This window comes from Colias eurytheme, chromosome 27 (assembly GCF_061535395.1).
Source record: "Colias eurytheme isolate Ceu_HAF_F1 chromosome 27, ilColEury1 Martin Lab GWU primary, whole genome shotgun sequence".
NCBI classification, from domain to species: domain Eukaryota; kingdom Metazoa; phylum Arthropoda; class Insecta; order Lepidoptera; family Pieridae; genus Colias; species Colias eurytheme.
In genome coordinates, this window is record NC_143006.1 from 7,111,331 (window position 1) to 7,137,171 (window position 25,841).

General features: G+C 31.7%; 1 protein-coding gene across 1 annotated transcript in view; it reads right to left on the bottom strand.

Moving 5' to 3' along the window:
• The window catches only part of nrm (neuromusculin), a 385,531-nt gene extending 375,353 nt beyond the window's left edge, over positions 1-10,178 (bottom strand). Inside the window, exon 1 of the mRNA XM_090117221.1 lies at positions 9,448-10,178. The gene's annotated coding sequence lies outside the window, so the exon portion shown is untranslated. The remainder of the gene's footprint in view (positions 1-9,447) is intronic.
• Between the last annotated feature and the right edge of the window lie 15,663 nt (positions 10,179-25,841).

The following is a 25,841-nucleotide window of genomic DNA, read 5'->3' on the forward strand; positions in this document are numbered from 1 at the left end:
ATAATAATTTCATAGTTCGACAATATACGTAAAATCTATTTAAAGAAATGGGTCATAGATTTCTATAGATTACTCGCACGCTGTCATTGAACGAATCATGATTATTTGGCGTATTACCCGTGGTCCCCCCGTTGTGTCCCCCTGTGGGTCTACGGGTAATATTTTTTCCCCGTGGACCCACTGCTATAGAATGATATGACAGTGGGTCTACGGGCACTGGGAATAAAAGAACTTTTTACCCGTGGTCCCCCGCTACCATGCTTTGACCATTATAGAAACAGGATTATTATATTATCTACACTTCCTGGTTTATGTCCTGCGTAATTATTTCGATTTACAGTTAGTTTCGAATAGTTTCAGTTGCGGATATCAGATTTACCTTAAATCTATATTAATATTGTGAAGTTGAAAATTTATTTTCCAAACAAAAAAAAAATATGCAAATGCGAAAAAATAACGGCCATGTCGGGTCAGCTAGTTTCGTATATTTTGTATTTATATGTTGTATTGCAGTTTGGAAAATAAATTTTCAACTTCACAATATTATTAATATAGATTAAAGGTAAATCTCATACCCGCAACTGAAACTATTCGAAAGTAACTGTAAATCGAAATAATTACGCAGGACATAAACCTGGAAGTGTAGATAATATAATAATCCTGTTTCTATAATGGTCAAAGCATGGTAGCGGGGGACCACGGGTAAAAAGTACTTTTATTCCCAGTGCCCGTAGACCCACTGTCATATCATTCAATAGCAGTGGGTCCACGGGGAAAAAATATTACCCGTAGACCCACAGGGGGACATAGCAGGGGGACCACGGGTAATACGCCGATTATTTTTATAACTAGCAGTATTCGTTTTTACTATAGATATTACATTAAACTACTAATATAATATTTAAACGTGTCTTTTTACAGAAACGCGTATGTGAAAGGGGATCAGTTTAACACATTATATTTCTGGTTTTTTTTTGGTCATTAAAATCGATATAAAAATATGTTTATTTCTGAATAGTATTGGAAAAACAGTTTTTCGAAGTTAACTGCAAATTTTTGTCAGTAAATATATTATTGCGTATACTGACATGACTCACGGTTGTACACAATATAATTAAGTACGATAAAAAATAACTTATATTCATATTCTATGACTTTTATTACCATGTGAAAAAACCAAGTATTACGTCATCATTTTTAAAGAAACTTGCCTACATATAAAAATATTATAGAAAATTCATGTTTTATATTTTAATACGCAAACAAACATAATACATTATACAATACAATACAATGTTAACGTAAAAATCCTAGTTTAGACTATACTAGCTTACCGCCCGCGGCTTTGCCCGCTTCGTCTAAAACCTAATAAATTATATACTAAAACCTTCCTCTTGAATCGCTCTATCTATTAAAAAAACCGCATTAAAATCCGTTGCGTAGTTTTAAAGATGTAAGCATACAAATAGGGACAATGGGACAGAGAAAGCGACTTTGTTTTATACTATGTAGTGATTACAATACTACTAAATTACTAATAGTAAAGTTAACTACTAAAACTAAAATACTCTTGAGTACAAATTACCGGAAACCCGGGGAAATGTTCCAATTCGATTTTTATCAAAGCCTTTAAAGGTATAATTGTCAAGACAAATTAATTTCTCAAATACCAGCGCTAACTAGCTTTTTGACCTTTATTCAGTTTTAATATCTGATGGCATTTAATGTGTCTTTGTTTCGTATTGTTGTTATATTTGTGTGTATTAACAGATCACTTTTACGAATTATTTTTTATTTTTATTAATATTTTATGAAATATATTCTTATCTCATCACAATTTTAAAATTACTCATACTCTCTGTGACATCAGCTTTCAGCTAGGAAAAATCCTATAAAAATGAATGTAACAATATGTAATTTTGATCATGACTTAACAATTTAATACTATACCACAGAATACATAATAGTAGCTAAACGACTATACGTCAACAGTATATTACGTTACTATAGTATAAACTGTTTAACACCTTCCACATTCATAGCTTTTAATACTTACAACTATGAAAATATCAGTCAAAAATAGTTAAATAAGGTTATCAGTGACTTTACAGAAAGCTCTGAAACCAGGCCTTGATGCAAGCAGTGGGTGTACACTATATGTGTGCGTAGGAGGTTCTATTCTTAACGTTTTTCAGTTCATTTTTGATATCATACGAGAGATCTACTTTAATATCATTTTTAAATTGCTCTATGTTGTCTATTTTTGGAAATACTCATTTTAATATGAATATTTTTTAATGTTTACCTGTTGTTCACATTCTTGACTTGTATTTTTGAATGTAACTGTCTTTTAGATTCTATTTTGACCCACTTTAACACAGATTTAATTAAAATTTTGTACACTATTCAGGGATCTGTAATAATTCAATAATTTCATGAGTTTAAGCGTGTTTTCTTTTAAACTATATAAACTATTATATATTTATTAGTCCTTTCGTAATCGAACTTAGGACCCTATGTACCTTGTAATATATGAGTATTGAGTATCTAACACTTGTACTAACGTAAGTATTACATAAGAACTTCAGTAATTAGCCCAGCATGATAAATATACGTCAAGAACAGTGATTATGAGTGAAAACTGAACATTATTAAGATCGATGTAATATGATGTAATGACTCAGCAATTTTGCGGCTAACGAGTAATATAAAGGGGTTAGTAAAGTATTGAATCAGCATAAAAACTCCCGGGAGTCGGTTGATGCATCGATTATTATACAATAGGCGCAGAGCAAGCATCCTCGCGAAGCATTTGCCGCGCGAGGCAATGTGGTGTTGGCTTGGCGAGGAAACGGCGGCACATGCGTTTTTTGTAAAATTGTTGAATAAGCTATCATCTAATAAATTATAGCCAATTTCGTCTACGAATAGTCGACTAATCGTGACTGCGAAGGAATATTAGTAGGTGATAAATTCAATTTTGATATTGCCATTGCTCCATATTCATGCTGTATTTACTAAATATTATACACGAGATCATGTGTTTGTTTGGTTGATTGTCTTTATTCACATTTTTTTGAATGGAGATAGACCTTTTACCCTGTTAAAACATCTCGTTTCGATGAGTATTTACTTTTACCACACTGCGGACAGCAAACAGTGTCGCAACTACTGATAGTCACTTATATCACAACTTTCACTATTATGTTGCTAGATAGTGTAGGTATATGCAGAAGTAAATATTTCTGCCAGTTTCTACCCTTACACGACGATAAACCGACTTTCCTTAAACTTGTAAGAAGACCTTGGCAAACATGCGTTCAAAAATCAACTTTTCTTACAGAGTACAAGCCTCTACAAGTATATTATTTAAACAGAAACCTCGATCAAAGTCCTGACGCAAAGCTAGAGTAAGTATAGCAAACAACTCCAAGATTGAAAGGCCTAAAGATAATTTCGAGCAAGTTTATCAGCACTCGCCAAAACTTGTGAAGTATTCCGAAGCAGAAAGCAGTTTAAATTCAGCGGCTTTAAGTCCGAAAATTTAAAATGTATAAAACTCATCTAGCTTACCAGCTGGAGCCTCCTGAATAGTGCATGGAATGTACTTAAAAGAGTTGATAATGGTTTGATGCATTTTGGAGCAGCCTTGATTTTGTGTCCAGTCTTTGGAGTGCTTTTCTAAGATGCTTTATTACGTATAACCTACTTGTAATGCTGTGTATTATACACGTGGAAGCAAGATGTATAGATGTAAGTTTGTAGCTCTTTCACGCTAAAACCTCTGAACCAATTTTTATGATGCTTGGCAGTGACGTATGTAACGTACCAGAAAAACAAAGACTTGCTTGTTGCGACACAATATTATGTCAATTTCAATTAACAGTAGCTTTGTGATTACGTCTTGTTGATATGGTAGAGTCGTTCAATTACAACGTAAAATTGAAAATATCAAGCGAAATTTTCAGTTTATCTTTATTTATTTAGTTTTTCAATGGATGGAAATTATTTTGATGAAAGCTACACGTCCTATAAAGTATGGTGTTCATAAATAGTGTATTCTTATAGACTTGTATCCTTTCAGTGGTAATTCATGCAATTAAATCAATATTTTAATAAAATTACAAGAATATTTTTTTTGAGTGCCTTTTTCAATAGGTTTTCAATATTTTAATACAATTAACTCGATAAGAAATTCTATTGCAATAACAATAACATTTAATAAAACAGTAAATTCATAACAATAAAAGTAAAGTAATGCGTTTTGTCAAATAAAACTCGAAATACTTCAGTGACATAGTAAGCTTGGAAGCAATTTCGCAAAGTGCTCATACATTTGCATTTAAACGCTGCCGGGTAAGTTTCTGATTGATTTTTCATACTTTTAAAAGTTCTTTGTGATTTATGTGCTTTATTTTGCTTCCAATATGTTTGGGCTTGTGTTTTATCGGAGTGAAGAGTTTACAATTCATTCGCGAATCATTTTTCCAATTGTGTTTACACGTTTAACGATGTGTGGTGCAAATATAGTTTTTGGTGATTGTTAAATAAATGGTTTTCAAATAAATTTATTATTGAGACTAGAACAGGAGATTTAAAGGTAATATTAGGCTTTTAATAGCATAGACTTTCGAAATAATTACGCTCAAAAAACCGTTTTTGACTCTATATTTAACAAGCTTGACCGTAATACAAAAAAAAATATATAAATTTTGAATTAAGCTTTAAAGGTCTCGTGTTATTTTATACAATATTATCCAATGCAAACATACAAAAAAAATATTCGTCTTTATAACAGATGTGATTAAAAAGAAACTACCATGAAATCAATGCATTCATTGACCTTAATTTTCTTTACAAATAGATAACTATGCCCTATAATTATTGTATACTTTACAAATATTTTAAGTTCCGCATGATTGAACATAGTAACTCAATTATGCTGCTCTAACCACAGAACCGCAGTTCTAGTCCATCAATAATATCCACTAAATATTTAGTGTTTCGCTGCCAAAGTCTATCTCTAAGTATTTACGAGTTTACTCCACGAAAACAAGGAATTGGATGCGGTACGAGTGATTTAGAGTGAAGTCACGTGTGACACAAATATACTAATGAATTGCATTGCGAACTAAACATTTATGATTATATATGAACTAGCTTCCGCCCACGACTTTGTACGTGCATCCCCGTTTTTCCTCGTTCCCGCAAGGATTTCGGGAAATCCTTTCTTAGCGGATGCCTACGTCCTAACATCTACCTGCATGCCAAATTTCAGCCCGATACGTCCAGTGGTTTGGGCTGTGCGTTGATAGATCACTATATCAGTCACCTTTGAGTTTTATATATATCGTTTTAAGCTGAAAGTGTAAAGTTTTTAAACCATTTAGAAATGCACAAATGTAGTGAACAATACGAGCAAGTCACACACCACAATTAAAATCATATTTTAACATAAACACATATTATTGTAGTTGTAATTTTAATATTTTTGATTTCATGCCACTCCAAATTTATTTGTAATTTTTCTGTGTGTCGTGACGTTAATTAAAAAATGTGAATTTAGTGTTTAAATACTCATAGTTTTGATGAATGAAATACATAAGAAGGAAAAAAGCAGTTATATTTTATCAAGCCTAACAGTTGCAGTCTTAATGAACTGTATACAGTACCTAATGAATGCAATGTATGGTATATATTTTAGTTTATTCAAATTTTTCATATCCAATTTTTAATAAGAGAGATTCGTATGATCAAACAAACTCGACTGTAGTTTATGATTAGTTATCTTCACGTTACATTAACCACTTCCTCCATTTTAAAAGTCGGTTAGACAACGAATATAAACATCTTACAGAATCCTGTACACGCCATACGAAACAATTTCGCGTTTGAGTTATACGTTTAAGTTAGGGTTACCACTGCTATAATTAACGAAATAACAATACATATAATTCCAATTATATTTGCAACTAGCTTTCTGCCCGTGGTTTTCTTGGTATGAATATTACCTTGTACGCATAACCTCGAGCTAAGAGTAAATTTAAAATATCTAATAATGTTATAAATTAGGAAGGAATTAGATATTCTGACGTCACATAACATAATATTTATCTTCACTATTCTGTATATGTATAAACTTCATGTGGTATCGACTGCGAAATAATATTATGTTTAACATGACAACACAACCAATAAACAACTATAGTCATTAATTAATCTGGCAACCCTAATTATAAAGCATACTGCACACACGTACTCATTAAAATTAAAGCTAAGATTTACGTAAGCTCGAACGAAAATAACCGTTGAATCACGGATGTATTTAATTCGGTTTATTTAAATCGATGGCTTGGCGTTGTGGAAGGTCACGGGTTCGAATCCACAGGAATCTTAGAAAATAGGATTTTGTTAATTAGTTTCTATATTACTTCGTAATTAATGAATTTAAAAATAGTAGTAGTTTAAGAATCTATATTATCTGTACCTACATAACATCTTTGTAATTCTACATTCTGCAAATAAAGAAATTTGAATTTGAATTTGAATTTACTGTGATTTTCTTAATATACCTATTATTTTGTATTATGTCTAAACTAATATAATGTTTTATTTGCCTTAAGGAATAGTGAAAGCTCGTATATATTGTAAGAATTAATTCTAGCAACTGCTTTTTTTATATTGAATATTAATGTACAAAAAATATTTTTATTTTTATTTATCTTAAGACTGTTTTGACTATGCATTCATAATTTCGTAAATAAGCTTTATAACAATCTTTTGTCCAATTTTAAAATTAAGCAAACAATTACAGATAAATGTATGCTTATAATAACACCTTTAGTGTAATTAATAGTGATCGAGTTCAATTAAAATAATTCGTAATTAATATTATCGTTCACGTAAATATAATTTGTATGTTAAACAGTAGTTATTTATTGTATTTCATTTTACGGTGATTAATTAGCATTTTTAATGCGATATATCTATTTTTAATAATACATTCGTACAGTTTTTTCTATTTTCAGTTATTTCCTACGCCAGAAAATAAATATTTGTTATTTAATTATAGTTTTTCGTATTTTTTTTTTGTTTTTGTAAAAGAAAGGGATTAGGTAGAGCATAACTATTTGAAAATACGATTTGGCGCCAAATTATAATACTTTTATAGCTTTTTTCCCTTAAAACTTGTCAAATGGTACAAGAGAAAGATTTTAAAATGTTATTTAAATATTTAACTTTACAATGTTTCATAGTCCTTTGTTTTCATAATTCCTTGTTAAATTACACCCGACGTTTATAGCCGCGTACAAACCCCTTGTAGTGTAAGCCTATTTTCTAATAAAGATATTAAAATTCAAGGAAGCCTGTGGAATTGAACAAATTTACATTTTATAAGTCGCCATTTGCATCAAGCAGCTGTCGTTTGAGTGCCCCGCGAGTAAATGCGAAATTCCGTGTGTTTGATACTCGATTGCTATGTAACGGCTTTGCTTAATAATTAGGTATGGTTGTGAATTTAAATGTTTTCATTCATGACCTTTTAGGCTCTTAATGACTTTCGTTACTAATTAGATTTCTATATCATTACGTATTACAAGATTATGATAAGATTAATCATTTAAGTAATTAAATTCTTATTCTAAACTAAGGTAATATGTATGTAATATATATATATATAGTAAATTTTATTAGAATTTTCTAACTAAGATCTAAAGGTGTATAAAGTTTATATACATTGAAAATAACATGAGTACGCTAGACTTAAGTTTTCGAAACATCACGTTTAGTTGAGGTATTATAATATTATGTAATTAAGGTTATATTTACAACCTCATGAACCGCGACTTCGCCCGTTTTAATTTGAGATTTCTAGAAACATTCATACCTTTTCAATAATAAAAATATTTATCCAATAAACCTGAAAATACGAAATAGCTTTAAATCAATTAAATGTAAAAGAAGCGTTAACGCTCTACATATTATACTATAAGCTCTATTTTTTACCAAATCTTAAAACGTATTTTTAGTGCTTTTGCCTTGTATAAGAAAAGGAGATTTTTATATGTTTAGGGCTCTTTATAAGGCGTCACTAGCTGTGTTCCGCGGTTTCACCCACCGGCTTAAACTTTCATCCCCTATTCCAACCCTTTAGGGATTCATAATTGCAAAAAATGAAACATGTGTTCGACCTTATGTCGTCAACTATTTATTTAAATTTCGCCCTAATCGATTTTGGTTTAGCCGCGAACGCGTAATATACAGATTTTGCATTTACTTTATTATGGATTACCTAGTTATTAATAGTTTGTTGGCTTCTCTATATTTTCATACAAAACTGTATTTTAAAGATTTTGTATACACTAAAGTTGAAAACGACTGCATGATATTTTCGAGTATATAAATTGTTTTAAAATTGATATTGATAAGATTTTATAAAACTAGCTGTTTGTCCCTGTTTCGCCCGAGTATAATAAGAAGAAATAATAAAGTAAAAGATGTAGCTTTCTTATCGGAAAAGAAGTTTAAACTACTTTTCGAGTTAAATCGCAACAAACAATTAAATCTTTCCCCTTTAAAATACAAAAGTAGAGATTAACAAAATACAGTTAATATCTTTTTCACATATAAATATAAATTGTACAAAATTTACGCTATCATAAAGCGTTAAATATATAAATCATCATAACCTTTGACTGTACAATTTGTATGAATTTCATATTATTTTAAAGTCATAAATACGATAACCGACCTTTTCATCAGTCAAAATAATATGTATTTTGTTTCGGCGATAAATACTTAAGTTTTTGCTATTATATTTTATAGATATTTTTCAATTTATCACAATATAATATGTAGCATTATTAATAAATAATAATAATACTCAACCAATTGCAGTTAAAACTATAGATATTATTAGTTTGTAATAACATAATTGTGTACTGTCGAAACTACTGATTCGATGTAGAGACGACGTAGAGTTATAAATTGATATCATCTTCAATTCTATTTTAATTTTTTAGCAGTCACGTATAAAAGCTACTACCGAAAATACATTCTGGATTATTTTTTTGCTCTACATAGAGTCGTATAGTAATAGTTATGTAGTTTAATTTTAGTATTCAGTATTTTAGTACCAGCCTAATGAAATGAAATATAATGTGAAAATTATAATATATAATTTTAAAGAAAAAAATAATTTAGAAAACGCTTCGTAGAGTAGTGCAAAATCAAAGCTTAAAACTTGCTCTGCAGCAAAAGCGTTAATTACTCCGTGAGAAATAATTAATTAATTGAATAAATCAACGTTATGTGCTTTATAAAATAGTACAACATTTCAAGTATTTTGCACACTAATTATAAATAGAAAAATTTTCCCACATTTTCCACGATTTTCCATAATTACGTGTTAACACTTTTCGCTCTCATTGCTTATAAATAGCTCACCTTATCCATATAAATCACATTCCATTACACAGCACACACATCACAGGCAATTTATCATTCAAAAATTTTTCAAAACACAACACACGCGGCTCTCGATCCCGTCGGCTACGACACGTCGCTCTCCACGGCGGTCCGCCCGATACTAAAGCTTAAAGCTCGAACCGGGGGCGGTGCGCGTGTGTGTGTGTGTACGTACGGGGTGGTTTTGTCTATGTGCGCACTCAGGTCACTCGAATTTTGGTAAGACAACCGATGTGAAGTGGCGTGCCCTACATACGTATCCTTTAGGAAAATCACTTCTTTACCAAACTTATTATTGTCAGGAAACTTCTGCGTTGATTACGTACGTTTATTTAGTGTATATTAATTAAACTTGGTAATGATCGATACGGGAATGTTATGCTGTTATCTGTTCTTTGCGAAATTGTTAACTGACTTGTATGTGTGGAAAATCGACACTAATAGGAAGTTGTATGTTTGATAAATAAAAGCTTTATGAAAGCTTAGTATAATGCGCATTATGTAGTAATTTTACTGCAGTTATGTTTGTTGTCGTTTTATTGTCATTGAGATAGAGGCATATTGTTAGTCTAAAATTGCTAATTTTTCGCAAGTCTTAATTGTTTCATTGAAATTAATTAAACTCATTGTTTTAGTCTGTCACACGATCGTTTACTACTGCTTTGTGTTTTAATAGTGGTAATTGTATATAATTTATTGAATATTTTAATAGCGGTTAACATACTACCATAACACTTATTAAAATTTTATATTCTCTACAGTGTGCTAAAATGTGGTCTCTATCTTTAAATTGTACTTATAACCATATGTCATACAAATGATTACATTGTTGTTATTATTTTTAAATGAACTGACTATTTTTTTAATATTAAAAATAGTCAGTTGATTTGGTTTTTTTTTTCACCTTAAAAATCTGTCATTTTCATAGTCTCTACATTTTGTAAGCGTTCTATTGTGTATGTTTCCCGTTTCTCAGTTGAGATTCTTTTCGCATAAAACATCAGATTTATTAATAATTTACGATCTTATTATTATTTTACAAACTTCGAGGGTGACTCTATCTATTAAAAATAGTATCGAAATTCGTTCGAAGTTCACAAGACCTAAGCACACATAAGGAAGCGACTTTGTTTTACACTTTGTATCTATAGTGTTACTAACTTGCTATTTATTAAATGACAGTCGCGGAAGCACATAACAGGTACAGCATTTAACTGTTTGATGTGAGACAATCTAGGAATATTTCTTTGTTTATTTCTGTTTAAGTTCCTCTATAACGGAAGTTCGATTACGTATATATATTTTTTGTAAGGTTTGATTAATTGTGTTGTGTTTTATGTAATAAAGTGTGGGTTACGGGTAAACTATTGGAATATTTTAGGTATTTGACGTGTTAAGAATATTTGGTATTTCGAGTGACTGTGTTAAAAATAAAAATGTATCTTGTATGAGAAATGTATAAGTAAGAGTGTCGTATTAGAAACAGGAACAATATTTTTGATTTGGTTTGCGTAACATCTTTGTATTTGGTTGAAGAATTATACCAAGAATAAAAAAATAAGCAATATATTTGACTTTATATTATAATACAATGTAATTTTGTCTGATTGAAATAAAGCTACGCCATGAACTGTACGATATTATATTGTGTAGTGTATTAAACGTTATTTTTAAAATACGAAAGAATAGTAAAAACGACGCGATGTTTATTTAGTCGCATCTTAAAAATATAACTACTATTTATAATTTTTAAAGTAAACTATTTGTATTTTAACATTAAAATATATTTTTCGAATTTCTTTATTTTTGACGTTTCACAATTAAAACAGCTTTGACAGAAAGACGGTGAAATTATCAAGTAATTGAAGGGGTTCTTTCCGTTCGTTTTGTTTTTGTTTGAGGTCGGAAGCCTCAAAAAAACTTTCTTAATATTTGCAAAACATAGGGCTTTGGAAAATTATGAGTTGTTATTTTTTGCATGTTTTCCTGCGTTTCAATTTGTTTGTGCTTGTAGATTGCAATAGCTCAATTTCACAAAGGTATTGTAAGTCTAAAATTAATAAGAAATGTAATATTTTTGATGCCTAATTTTATCATTTACCTACTCACATACATTTAATTTTATTATATTTTAAACACATGTTTGAAATGAATACATCTTATAAACACATTGAAATATAGGTACACTATTCAAAGAAAATATATCAAACATCTCTAAAAAAGCACCATCAAAATCAATCCAGCCGTTACATTGCAACGGACACGCGTACAAAACATTATTTAAAAACACCCTCCAACAGGTGACACGCAGGCACCTGAAGTGACGTCACATAACAGGTGCATTTTCCGCTAGCGGCCACAGACTAAACTATAACCCTACAAGATTATTTACGCTACTGCTTATTTGATGGAATAACGCTTGGTAATTTTTTATTCTGTGGCAACATATGGAGCGCGTGTGTAGTGATGTTGAAACTTTTTTTCTATTATTTAATAGATGTTTTTGCCATCTTGTGTGTGAGGTGGCGTTCTTAGTTTTAAATGTTTATAACAATAATTTAGATATTATAATAGAAGTAAACAAGAAACTTTATACAGCGTTTGAAACTTAGATAAAATAATAAACTAGCTTTCCACCCGCGGCTTCGCCCGCGTTATAAAGAAAAACCCGCATAGTTCCCGTTCCCGTGGGGTTTCCGGGATAAAACCTATGCTATGTGTTAATCCCAGTTACCTTCTATACGTGTGCAAAATTTCATTGTAATCGGTTGAGTAGTACTTGCGTCAAAGAGTTACAAACATACACAAACACGTCCATTCTCACAAACTTTCGCATTTATAATATAACTAGCGGTCCGCCCCGGCTTCGCCCGTTTTACCTACACGTTTAAACTATCCTATCTCTCAAGTTGGATCGAACTGCACATGGTGTGCGAATTTTATTATAATCGGTTAAGTGGTTTAGGAGTCCATTGAGGACAAACATTGTGACACGAGATTTATATACAGATTAAGATATGGTATTAAAAATACGTACATTGAAGTGTGTAGTCTGTGAAGCATGATGCCATTAAAAGGAGAAATCACTCGGTGAACATCTGAGAATATTAGAAGCTTATAAAAGTACATTTTAACATCTATACATATAATAAAATCGTAGGAAAGTCAAAACTGTACATTGAATATTTTTTTAAAAGAATACATAATCCATGATCTATAATCGATATAGAAGCCAAAAATATAGTTTTTAGAATTTTTGTCTGTTTGTCTGTTTGTCTGTATGTTTGTCCGAGCTAATCTCGAAAAGTACTGCATAGATTGACTTCAAATTTTGCATGAATATTACTAACAGGTCGTGTGAGGTTTTTTTAAACATATTATCATGCTATCACCTCCGGGGGAGGAGCTGTAAACCTTTACTTTTCTTACGTATTCCGTGTACTACGACAGCGTACAATCTAAAGACTCATGTTTAAATGTTGTTTTTGAGTAAGCCATGCTATTATCTAGCTTTACACTATAAAAACTACGTCATTTACGTAATTTGGGCAGAGAAACTGTTTAATGAATCTTAGTACTATAAAGACAAATTTGATTCAGCGCCATCTATGAGATTTCGTAAAAATCAAATCAATTTACATGTTAACACTACTGAACACAATTTTAAAAATTAATAATTTAAATATAATTATGTTATTTATTTATTTAACTCTTTAACCCATTAAGGTGCGCTTATATAATTCGTGTGAATATACTACATTTTTAAAAGTGAGGGTAGATGTATATTATTTTAAGTCAAACTAGACACCATTACAGTTAATCTAATATTGATTGTGTTCATTGGTTACATTTTTAAAAATCTTCGTGTTTTAATAATTCGATCACGAGGCGGGACTCTAATACAAAAAGGTTAGTTCGTTGATAATTATTATTACTTCATTATTTACATGTTGTTAGTAAAAATATACTTTGACTGTTAATACTTTTGTTCAGTATTTATCTGTATGATTATTGCTTGGTAATTAATATATTTTCATGTCGTATACCTAATTATAAACATAAGTGTGATGTGAAACTAGCTGGATTTATTTTTACACACTCACAGTCTTATATTTTGTGTTAATGTTAAAATAGTATTAATAGTGTAAATCATAATATTTTTTCAAAGTTAAAAATATTTCCTTTTTTCTGATGGTGTCGCCATCGAATTAAACCGCGCTGTCGTTTCGTTCACAAAAAGTCATGTTATTAGGACCGAATATGTAGCCGCCTCAACTTACGGAAACGAGAGTAACCTGCGTTGTCTGTTAGTTATTGTATAGTCGAATTTAACGTTACATGGGAATTGGAATCTAAATATATGTATACCTACTTATATTAAATCTGTAGAGGTCAATTCTGCACATGAAATATATTTCCTAAATAACTATCACGAGGTGATTAGAGATCGACATCGACGTCAAAAATGTTTGTCCGTCTGTCTGTCTGTATAACCGTTATAGAAACAAAAACTACTCGACGGATTTAAACGAAACTTGGTACAATTATTTTTCATATTCGTGAGCAGAGCAGCAACTCCATTTTTAAGCTTTCGTCGCGTGTGCGTTCTTAATGCGTGTATCTTAATGGTTAAAGCTACACAGAAATCAAGTATGAAAGAAATGTTCTCCATATTATATAAAAAATATCTCCCGACATCATAAATGTCTATCTTTTATGGTTGAGCTTAGGAGTTCAAAGCTTTCTGATTATATTTGTCTACTAGCTGTCCCCGCGACTTCGTTCGCGTGGAATAGTGACTATGGGACCTATGACCATGGGCTCAGGGTGGGGCAACAATAAAAAATCATTTTTATTTTCATGCTCCCACTCCCGCGCCCACTCGCACTCCCACGCCATATGCCATGTTCAGTCCCAATCCCACGCCCACGCCCCTTCACAATTAGTACCTACCAGATCAAAGCCAGGGTAAGCGCCCCACCCAGCCCCACCGTGGCTACGCCCATGCTGAATTACTACTTAACATACAATTATTGAGTAAATACGTACAACCATACTGTACTGTTGTACTACCATAAATAATTAAAAGAATTGTTATTAAAATTTCTTACTAAACTGAGCTAAGAAACTTACGTACCAAATTATTAAAGAAAATCAAGAAATGAAATGCCTAACCTATACCAAATAGTTACTTACTACATATTGTAATTAAAAATTATGATTAGTATATAATATCGAAAATCAAAAAAGAAAAGCCTAACTAATTCTACGTAAAATTTCTTTTAAATTATGTCATATTATTTTTTAGGAACCAGGGGGGGGGAGAGGAGCAAATTCTATTTCCTTCCTTTCTTAAACGGATGTTTTTAATAATCTATGGTGTAGCCAGTAGCCACTGATCAGCTTAATCGATACTCAGTTTTTATCAAATCCAGAAACAAATCCAAATTAGATCTTTCCTGTCTCACGCACGTAACTAAAGGCTGAAGAGAGAGAGAGCACGTAACTAAACCGTTTAGACGAAGAAAAGTGTATAGAAAAAGGAATAAATAATTTCATAAACTTCCCGACGATCTTTAAAAATAAATTATAACTTTCATTTTTTTCATTCCCACTTTTACCCCTATGTAGGTATAATAAGTGGATGAACCAATTTTGATACACTTTATCTAAGAACCAGCGTCGGAAAATATTCTGCCTAACAAAAAAAACCGCATCTAATTCGGTTTACCTGTTAGCCAGCTACGGTGCCATAGACAGACACACACACACACAGAAATACATAGCGGTCAAACACATAACACCAGTCTTTTTGCGTCGGGGGTTAAAAATATAATACGACATAATTTAAAGGACATTTTATGTGGAAAATTTACCTATACACCAGGGTAGATAATTTTTGAAACAAAAAAAAATCGCAGTAGGATGAAACCCATTAGAAAAGGATATGATAAAAATGTAAGGAAAAATAAATTACGGTCAATCGGAGTTCGGGAAGTGGGAGGGGGGGAGCTTTTAAGAGAAAAAAATGGTTTCTCTCGATTTCTCGATAATAATAACACCTGCTAATTTTTTTCTACATATTTTAATTGTACAGACTACAGACATCACTTTTCCACAATTTTATTATATGTATGATTGATATTATAACACTCTTAGTCCGTTTTAACTTAATTTTTATTCACCCGCATCAGTGCCACCTAAAAAATCTTTAAATATCGAAATTCGAGCAAAGTTAAGAAAATGAGAAATAAGAGTTCTCAAGGATCGTTAGAGATAAGAGGCTTACTATTGACCGAAAACAACATGAATTGTGTTATGCCGAACCTGAAACCGCTTCACAACGAGAATTGCGGCTCACAGCTGACCGCGAACGGCATGTACTATCCTGTGAGACCGAAACCTTCACTGAGAGGGTATATATAACGTCTCACAGCTGATCGCAAATGGCATATTGTACTATCCCGTGAGACCGAAACCCTCACTGAGAGGGAATTACGTCTCACAGCTGATCACGATCGTCATATTTTATCTCGAGAATTCTGAAACTTTTACTCAATATGAAGACCGTTTGACAAATAATAGGGTGCACCATAATATTATTCGATCTCTCGAAGATGAACATGAGCATAAGCAATGACTAGAGTAGGGACGCGAATATTACCATTATTTGAGACAAGAACGATTAATAAGTTTGTTTAATGAAAGATTAAGAATTGAAACTATTGGTCTCTTTAAACGGACGAATAGCGAGAGGCCCGTCTTACTGCAGACAGATTTCGACATAGTCTTAATGACTTAGAGGTAAACATAGAAGATCAATCTACAAATTCGGTGGTGTGGTCCGACAAAATAATATAAAAGTGGGTTTGCTTATAACCTCACAATTGATTACAGATCATCTTCTGTATAGGCGATATTAACGTAGTATGTTCTTTTTGTAATGCTTTAAAGTGGAGTAAGGAGTCGGCTTTCGTTTGAAGATACGCCGGAACCTTTGAAATCACTACTTTTAAGTTTTAGAGGAACATGTGCAATCTAAACAGTTCTTAGACAATATTAGCTCTTATAGTATTGCGTTTTAAATGATCCTTTGGTGCTCAACAATTATCAGATGCTCCTTTCATTCTTACTTTTAAGATACAAGGTCAAGTTTATCATTTGATAGGATCCCTTTTGCCTGAAGGCCAACCTAAGTTTCTTTAAATATATTTTGTATTCGACTACGACGAATAATCGAATACAAGAAATCAATATTTCTCGAATTTAAAACTGAACTCATTTCACAATTTTAGAACATGTTAATTCATCAGGTTAATCCGTATATATGCGTTTTAAATCGACATTAGAAGCTTTTCCTCCAGATGGTGATATTAATATAAAAATGGTATAAATGCCGATAGACGGAAGTCTATCAGCACTCAGGAATTCCCTGAGCGTGTTATAACGCCCAGGCCACAGTATTACAATTTTTCCTACAGTAGGGCGACGAATGTATTTTCGCATAGCAACGGAGGGGAACTCGTGGGGGGTAAAGAGACACGGGCCACGTACCACAAACATGTTTAGTTTGTGGTACCGAGCGCGAAAGAAAGTCATCGTGTTTTTAGTAAAGTTACTATGTAAACTAACGTAATTTATTACTTAGGTACATATTCTATAATGGTGCTCTCAAACTGTTAATCTACATTTAATTTAGATTATTATTTTAATTACTAAGAAATGTAGAATTTAAATCACATTCATTCATGTTTTCCTCAGATATTCGATGTCTATGATTTTCGATGATTTTAAGATTTTCTTATCAGAGTATTCAATTTTAATGTAGTTAAATTTTATAAGAGACAATTAAGAACATTCAAAAATAAAGTGTCACGTATTTTTTTTAAACGACGAATGACGAAAAACGACCGAATCGCGGACGAAGTCGCGGGCAACAGCTAGTAGCAAATAAGAATGCTGATAACTATTTGAGTGACTATTTAAAATTTGTAGACATAAATTTTCATACGTTTTTATTATTTAACTGACAGATAAGTTAAAATATAGAACACTAGCGACCCGCCCCGGCTTCGCACGGGTGCAATGCTGATACTAAATACACTACAGAAAAATTACTGTGAACGTTGTATATAAAAACATAGCAGCCCGCTCCGGCTTCGCACGGGTAAAAAATAATATATAGCCGGGCGGCCGGCCGGTACCGCCGCAAACGCAATTTTTAAATCTGTAATATCTTCGAAAATATTCACTTAAATCATACGGTGTAAAGGGCCATATAGATCTATATTAAATGAACAATGTATTCAAGGTATTTAATTGGTTAAGGATTAATGCTGTATTGGTTAAAATCGCATCGAAAATTAGCCATTATTTTGTCGTAAAAAGTAAATGACAAAAAAAGTTATTGTGGGTTTTCCATAAGAGATAGACATATACCATCGCGGACTTTTCTGTAGACCTTTTCAATGTGTATAATACTTAGTACATTATTTTGATAAAACTCGTAGGGTTCAGCCTGCGTTTGCAATGTAAGCGGAAAAAATGTAATTTTTTACGACATCACATTAGAAACCTCAAAAATAACAGTACTTCTCCACTATTTAATGGATGTTATTATACATATAAACCTTCCTCTTGAATCACTCTATATATTAAAAAAACCGCATCAAAATCCGTTGCGTAGTTTCAAAGATTTAAGCGTACAAAGGGACATAGGGACATAGGGACATAGGGACATAGGGACATAGGGACATAGGGACAGGGAAAGCGACTTTGTTTTATACTATGTAGTGATTAACTATTATGTAGGATTACCTGTTTATATGCTTTGCGTGCATTTCGTTCAAAACATGGCAAATTTTATCCAAATCTGTTTTGTCGTTTTGTTTCTGTGTCATGTATTGTATTATTGTGTTTCGCTTCTATACCAGCATCACGTAATGAAAGCTTTTTGATCTGTTTTAAGGACGAATATGCTAGTCATATTCATTTAAATGTAAAATTTCGATACATTAATGCAACTGAACATAATAATAAATTTATCATATAAATTGGAGGAATGAGATATGAACAAATTTTTATTCGCGTATTCGTAAAAATGCGAAGAATTTAAGTTATATAATAAAGCTATTAATATAAAGAATATTGTTGCCAATTAAAAGTTTTCATTGTAAATAATTTTTAATATTATATAGCATAATAAACGACAATAATTAGCAAAAAATATAGCCTTTGATCTACATTATTAAGAACATTTCTGTCTCAATATTATGGCTAATTGGCGAAGTTCATTAGAGATTTAAAACGATAATTATTGAGACGACACGCCGGAGTCAAAGCTCAACTTTAGATAATTATTGGACAATTCATTTTAACATCTTTGATGTCTATTTGTGATCTTTTTCATAATTTTAGGGTTCACTGGTGAAGTGTTCATTTTTATCGTTTTAGTTTAACTTTATGTTTAACTTGTGTTAAATTAATAAGCAAAAATGACGTGTATCAATTAATCGTAAAAAGTAAATTGAAAGCTCTACTTGTATGAATACTGAGTGCTTTTAATTTTAGTATATCATTAATTATTACTACACTACTAACTCTCATCTATACTTAATACATATTACAAAGCTGAGTTTGTTTGTTTGTTTGAACGTGCTAACCTCAATATTTTTCAAATCGGACCAGTAGTTCCTAATCTCAGGAACTACTGGTCCGCGTTCAAACAAACAAACAAACTCTTTAGCTTTATAATATTATAGTATTGATGATATACCAATAAAGAACGCAGCAAGCCACATAATTAGAAGCTCGATACAGCCGTCTGCACGTCAGATCGGCCTGACCGCCGTTTGCAATTTATCGTAACGACAGAGGAACGATTGTCGTCCTTTATGCTTGTGATTAGCTTTGGTTTGTGTATGGTTTTTAATGGATGGGATTTTATTTTTATACTGACCAGATATAAAGCAGTATGTAAAATAAAAGCCAAAATCTAATTGAAATAGTAATACTATAGAGAAAAGCTCTGGGGATAGATAAAAAGCTCTGAATGTGGATAAAAAGCTCTGGAGAGAGATAAAAAAGCTTTGGGGATAGATAAAAAAAGCTCTGGAGACAGATAAAAAAGCTCTGGAGACAGATATAAAGCTCTGGAGTCAGATAAAAAAGCTTTGGGGATAGATAAAAAAGCTCTGGAGACGGATAAAAAAGCTCTGGAGACAGATAAAAAAGCTCTGGACACAAATAAAAAAGCTCAGGAGATGGATAAAAAAGCTCAGGGCCCCAAGTCTGCTATTTTTTATAAATTCGTCATTCCAACACGATCCCATTGTCATTTTGATAAAAGTTTGTAATCTGCTAAATTCATAATGGTCGATCAGTGGTCGGTCAGTGGTCTCGTAATGGAATCGTGGCAGAATGACATTGTCGTATTGCCATTATTATAAAACCCGGTAGTAGAAATGATTTTCGAAAAACTACTACTAAATTTTAACATTTACTCATGCCAGATTTCATTTTTAAACATTTTTACATATTATTTAATAATGTTATAAGCAATCTGAAGTAGTAAGAAGTTCGTAAATAGCAAAAACATTAAAATGTGTAACGCGGATAAAAGTGAAACTCAATAATGTTTTATCTGTTTAGCTGTCAAAGTCAAATGTGACATTACTACTTGTTTACAATTCTAGCGGCCGGTGTTTAGCTATTTATTTTCATTGTGTTTTATTTATTTATAATATTGAAAAATGGTGCTAATAGAGCAAATTTCGGCTCTAATTGATTTTTTGGAAAACCACCAAGACCTGGCGCTTGCATGCACTAAAACAAAATGCAGATGTTGTAGTCAGTTAGTTATTTACATTTTACTGTTTTCTCCAAAATCAGAAAAAGTGGAAAAGTGAGGTTTTGTTCTTCACCTCCTCAATTAGTAAAAGTTTGGGCAGTAGGTAGAAATTTCTACTTTCTACCCAATACTTACAATCATAACATTAAGAGAATGGAAGCCCTTTCTGTTATAATATCGCTCCTCATGTATGTGTGGTCTTAATATTGCTACATGTGTGCCGTCAATACAACCCAGGACGCCAGGAAATTTAAATTTCTGATAGAACCTGAAAACTTTTTAACTAAGTAATTCTGATAAGGTACAACAGGCAATACAAACAAAACATCAGGGTATATTTAATTTCTCACTTGGCCTTTATAATATTCCTTTCATCACATTGTGTAGGCCATTTAATATATTTGTGGTATATTTTATTGAGTGCCTTTGTCACTTCATTAATTGATCTTGACACAGTAATTTGTGCAACATTATGGAGGGCACTCTGTCCAATCAAAGTTTGATAGGACCCTGATGCATAAAATGCAAGTGCTATTAGAATCTGCAATAAAAAATATAACAAATCAACTATTTCGTGTTTATAGCTACAGAACAATAAATCAATGAAAATCAAATTCAGATTACTAACCTTCATTTCTGCCGATATGCTATCGTTTCGACGCGGTCTGGCCATAAGGGGAATGAGTTCTTCAATTAACCCCCTTACTGAGTCCTTTCCAAGGCGAAACGTTTTTACAAATTCCGCCTCGGAAATATCAATAAAGGGGTTTGTACTAATTCTCGTCAAGCGACGGGCTCGACGACGTCTTTTGCATTCCGCCCGTCTTCTTTCTCTAGCATCCACTGCGGCTAGCTCGAGAATATTTGCTCGTAGTGAATACATTTCTCCACTCAATATTTCACAAAGTACAATACAAACACGATAGATAACAAACTCTTTTCGACAACCGAGCTATTATAAGCAATGACTGCACAATGACGATCCAATGGTAGGTCAATGATCAAAGGAACTGTCAAAATTTTAGCAGATTACCCCATACGTCAGTCATTCATTTGTCATTATGTACGAGATTACCATTCTAAGCCATTTCTTTCAATGGAATGTCAGTGGTTGACCATTGGAAAGTCATAATGACACCATTATAATAGTAGATTACCAAACTTGTCAAAATCAACAATTTTGAAATCAATGATAGACCATTCTGACACTATTGTAATAGCAGACTTGAGGCCCTGGAGACAAATAAAAAAGCTCTTGGGATAGATAAAAAAGCTCTTGACACAGATAAAAAAGCTCTAGAGGCAGATAAAAAAGCTTTGGGGATAGATAAAAAAGCTCTGGAGACAGATAAAAAAAGCTCAGGAGACAAATAAAAAAGCTCTGGAGACAAATAAAAAGCTCTGGAGACAAATAAAAAAGCTCTGGGGATGGATAAAAAAGCTCTGGAGATTGATAAAAAGGCTCTGGAGACAGTTTAAAAAGCTCTGTATATAGATAAAAAAGCTCTGGGGATTGATAAAAGCTCTGAGACGGTTAAAAAAGCTATGCGGATGGATAAAAAAGCTCTGCAGATAGATAAAAAGCTCTGGATAATTGGATATAGATAAAAAAGCTCTGGGGATAGATAAAAAGCTTTGTATAAATAATTTAATTATTAAGGTAGAAATAAATAAGTCTAGGGCAAATCAATATTGCCAGTACAACAGACATCGACACAAAACACCAAATGAAAGCATATAAAAAGCTTCCAAATAACATCCCCAATACTTCCTTGTTCTTACAAAAACAATAGAGCAGAATCGCAATGTATAGATGTTTTAAGAAAAATAGCAACTCCATGCCACTCCTGTTCTCAAGCATTGCATAGAACTCGACAAACAGCGACGATACTGAAGAGCCTAATTTGTTCAACGCTGCACAGGTACCCCTGTAATGTAAAAGTTTCTAACTTACATTCAGATTTAGATTCGATTCGTTCTTTTGTAAGATAAATATTCAATGGACTTGAAAAATAGGTGTAGAGAGGTTTAAACATAACAATGGTGTTGGAAAATACAATTCATCAACTTGTATGTTAGAATAAACTACGTACACTTGCATTTAATTTCATCTCTCGTAGCATACCATGTAATGATCTATGTAGTTATAATATGTAAGTATACGATAATTTAATAAAAACAATGGCCATATTTTCTTGTTCTAAGCACAACTCTGGCGATTTTTAAAGTGAAAAAAATTTTGTTCTTAAAACAATGCCTTGTCTTTTCCCTTTCAATTTTATGACCTATGCAACATTTGTATGCAATCATAAAGACACCAGAATTGTATTAATTTATTTATACTTAAACAAAAATATAATGCGAGTTACCTTACTTTCCCCTTCAGCTATATTTAAATAGGTCATGACAAGAAAGATGGCTCCATTTAAGATGTTTATAATTATTTTAATGGAGACTGGCTTGCGCCTAGGTAAGGTTTAGATTGAGAATTATTATACTCTTATGCAAGTCTAGTATATTCTTTAAAATGCTAATTTTAGTGACCGTAGCGTAGGAATAAAGTCCAATTTATTTTGTAACCTACATAAAAAATATTACAAAATAATTTTAATATTATTAATGAAAAACAAACTATTTTGCAATAATAGTTGCTCAAACAATTGACAGGTTTAATTAAAATAAATATACCTAACTTAAATATAGTTAAAACGATACATAAAAGATAAATGTATAAAATACTCGTTCAAAGTAAAGGTCATCGTTAATGAACAATCAAACATTATTATGGTCATAATAAAGTACTATAATTAATTAATTGCTCCTGACAAAAAAGTTACGCAACATTATATTTTCATAATATTTGCTTCAATATTCTATACGGATAAAAACAATCAGGATATTTTTTTAAATTACGTTCAACATTGAAATTATTCATTATATTTAACCTACGTATTCATTGAGATATAATTGAAACGTATAAAGCTGATACTTTCGATGAGTATAGAATTAATTATTATAGAAAGAATTCAGCAAACAACAAACATGAACCGCAAAATAATGCAAACAGACCGAAGAAAATCTCGACAATCGAAGAGCGGCTTCTATTTACATTCGAATATGAAACAAATAATAAGTTTATGCTAGGGCTGTATCACACATACAAAATATTTTTTTAAACCTAAAAAAATACATAAAGTATTCAGTTTTTAGCATATAAAATTAGTAAAGTAAAAGTGGTCTAGTATCATAATTTAAAATATTAAAACCATTAAAACTAAAAAATTTTAATACTAAAATGTTTTCAATTATCCTGATCTTCCGTTTTATGTGTGCTTATGTTATATGTATTTCTTCAAAAAATTAGAACAGTAAGTATTTGATAAATCAATTGTATTTATACATTATGTACTAATAATTACTTCACATTGGTAATTTAATTTTGAATAGAAAACATAATGCCCATTATGTACACAGTAATTGACATGCCGTCCGTGTGTTCACAACAATGGAGCTAATGTGCACGTGGTGTCTCATTGTATTGCGATTGTGTTGTTAACCTAAAGCGAATGAACAATTACATAATCCATACTAATACTAATGTTATAAGTTTGAATGTCTGTTCGTCAATATCGTATCTCATATCGTGTTCAAACCTATCGTATAGTATCGTATTCTCGTGAAGCAATTATGATTATTCTTTGAACATGTTAAGGGAAATAAATACACATAAATAAATAATTCACATTTTATTCGTTAACATACCAGCACCACACACTGGAAAAAAAATATAGTGGAAATTGTCGATATTCTTTAATTATACATATTTAAAAATGAACGTATTTTAAGCACCACTTGCATCATTGCGTATATTTTTGATGAACCTGATAACATATTATCTTATCTTCACTGACCAATATGTAGACAACGTTTCATGACTGAAAAAATGTTGTGTGGTTTTATGAAACCACGGTAAAAGTGAAACTGTTCGAACGGTTTCGAACACTGCTTTGTGTAGCGCATGTCGCGTGACGGTCGGCTGCCGAGTAGGAATACCTACTCGGCAGCCGCGATACACGCGACATGCGCTACACAGACCAAAAAGTTTGAGACGATGTAATAAAAGTTTCACTTTAATACATAGTATAAATCGGCTAAAAAGTATTTAAATGCATTTTTCTTTCATAAAATTCACCAAAAAAGTACAAACTCCCATTAGAATACATTTCTCGCAGCCCTACAGCGAGGAAATACAATCGCAGGCATCTTACTTTGATGTTTGGAGTGCGTTCGTTATCAAATATTTGTACAATGTTTGGACCAATCTTTCGAACTTTCCAGATTAAAGGGAACTTTTTAGATTAACTTTTGGACCGAGTTCGGGGACGTTTTTTGCAATTATACATTCGACACAGCAAGGGTTATATTTTATTAGAAGTTTTTGTTTTCATGTATTCAATCCTATTTCCATATTAAAAATGAAATCTTAGAAATTATTTTCAAACATACACTTGAAACATTAAAACCCTTGTTGCGCAACCTCTGGGTACGTTTTATTGAACAATAAAATTAATGTATCAAAATATTATACGATAATCAATGACTCTAATGGTTTAAAAAATACTGAAGTACTTACTAAAAAAGTCACTACACATTTTTAACTTCTTTTTTTAACATTTGTTACTGAAACAGATTGTATAAGTTTAACACTACATATCCGAAAGATCTGAAACTAGCTCTGAATGCTATAAAATTATTCAGTGTTACTAAAAGGTTTTCGCCCGCGGCTTCACTCGCGTCCATTTTACCTACAATATATTTTGTAACAAAAACGTTATCTGATCACTGTATGTACATGGATTTTTTAAAATTATTACCAGGGTCATATTTTGTAATACAACAGAACAAAGCATAACACTTAAAACATTTGTCTGGGTTTCTTCTTGATGATCTCAGAAATTGCTGAATTGATTTTGAAGCAGTTTCCAATACCTACTGTTCTATGTCGACGAAAATGAACAAAAATAATAGCGGATACAATACCGTGTTATGTATTTCCGTGATGAATAGTGTAAATAAATACAATCCAGTATTAAAATATATAAAGAACTGGCTCCAAACATAAAAAAGAGTATTTATTTTATCACTTGAACTACATGCTTCAATATATTTCTCCACATAACCACATTGTGATACAAAGAAGAGTTGTAAACAATTTTAGTAATCATAAAATCCACCCTCAACACATGAATCGTGTAAATCAGTACTCCTTCGAAAAATATGAGAGCATTGTAGTGTTACACGTATATTGCCTTTCACAATCGGAAGGCTTACAATTTCTGTGAAATACGATAAGGTTTTAAAATGTATAATGAAATAAAATTCAGTGTATTTACCTCAGAAGACGTTAAAGTACTTACTCTTTATAAAGATGGGTGTTCTTTAATAACTAAATACAAAATATTCATTAACATTAATCTCTCTTTAAAGAAACAGACTTCACTCTTTCCACCTACAGTCTAGACAT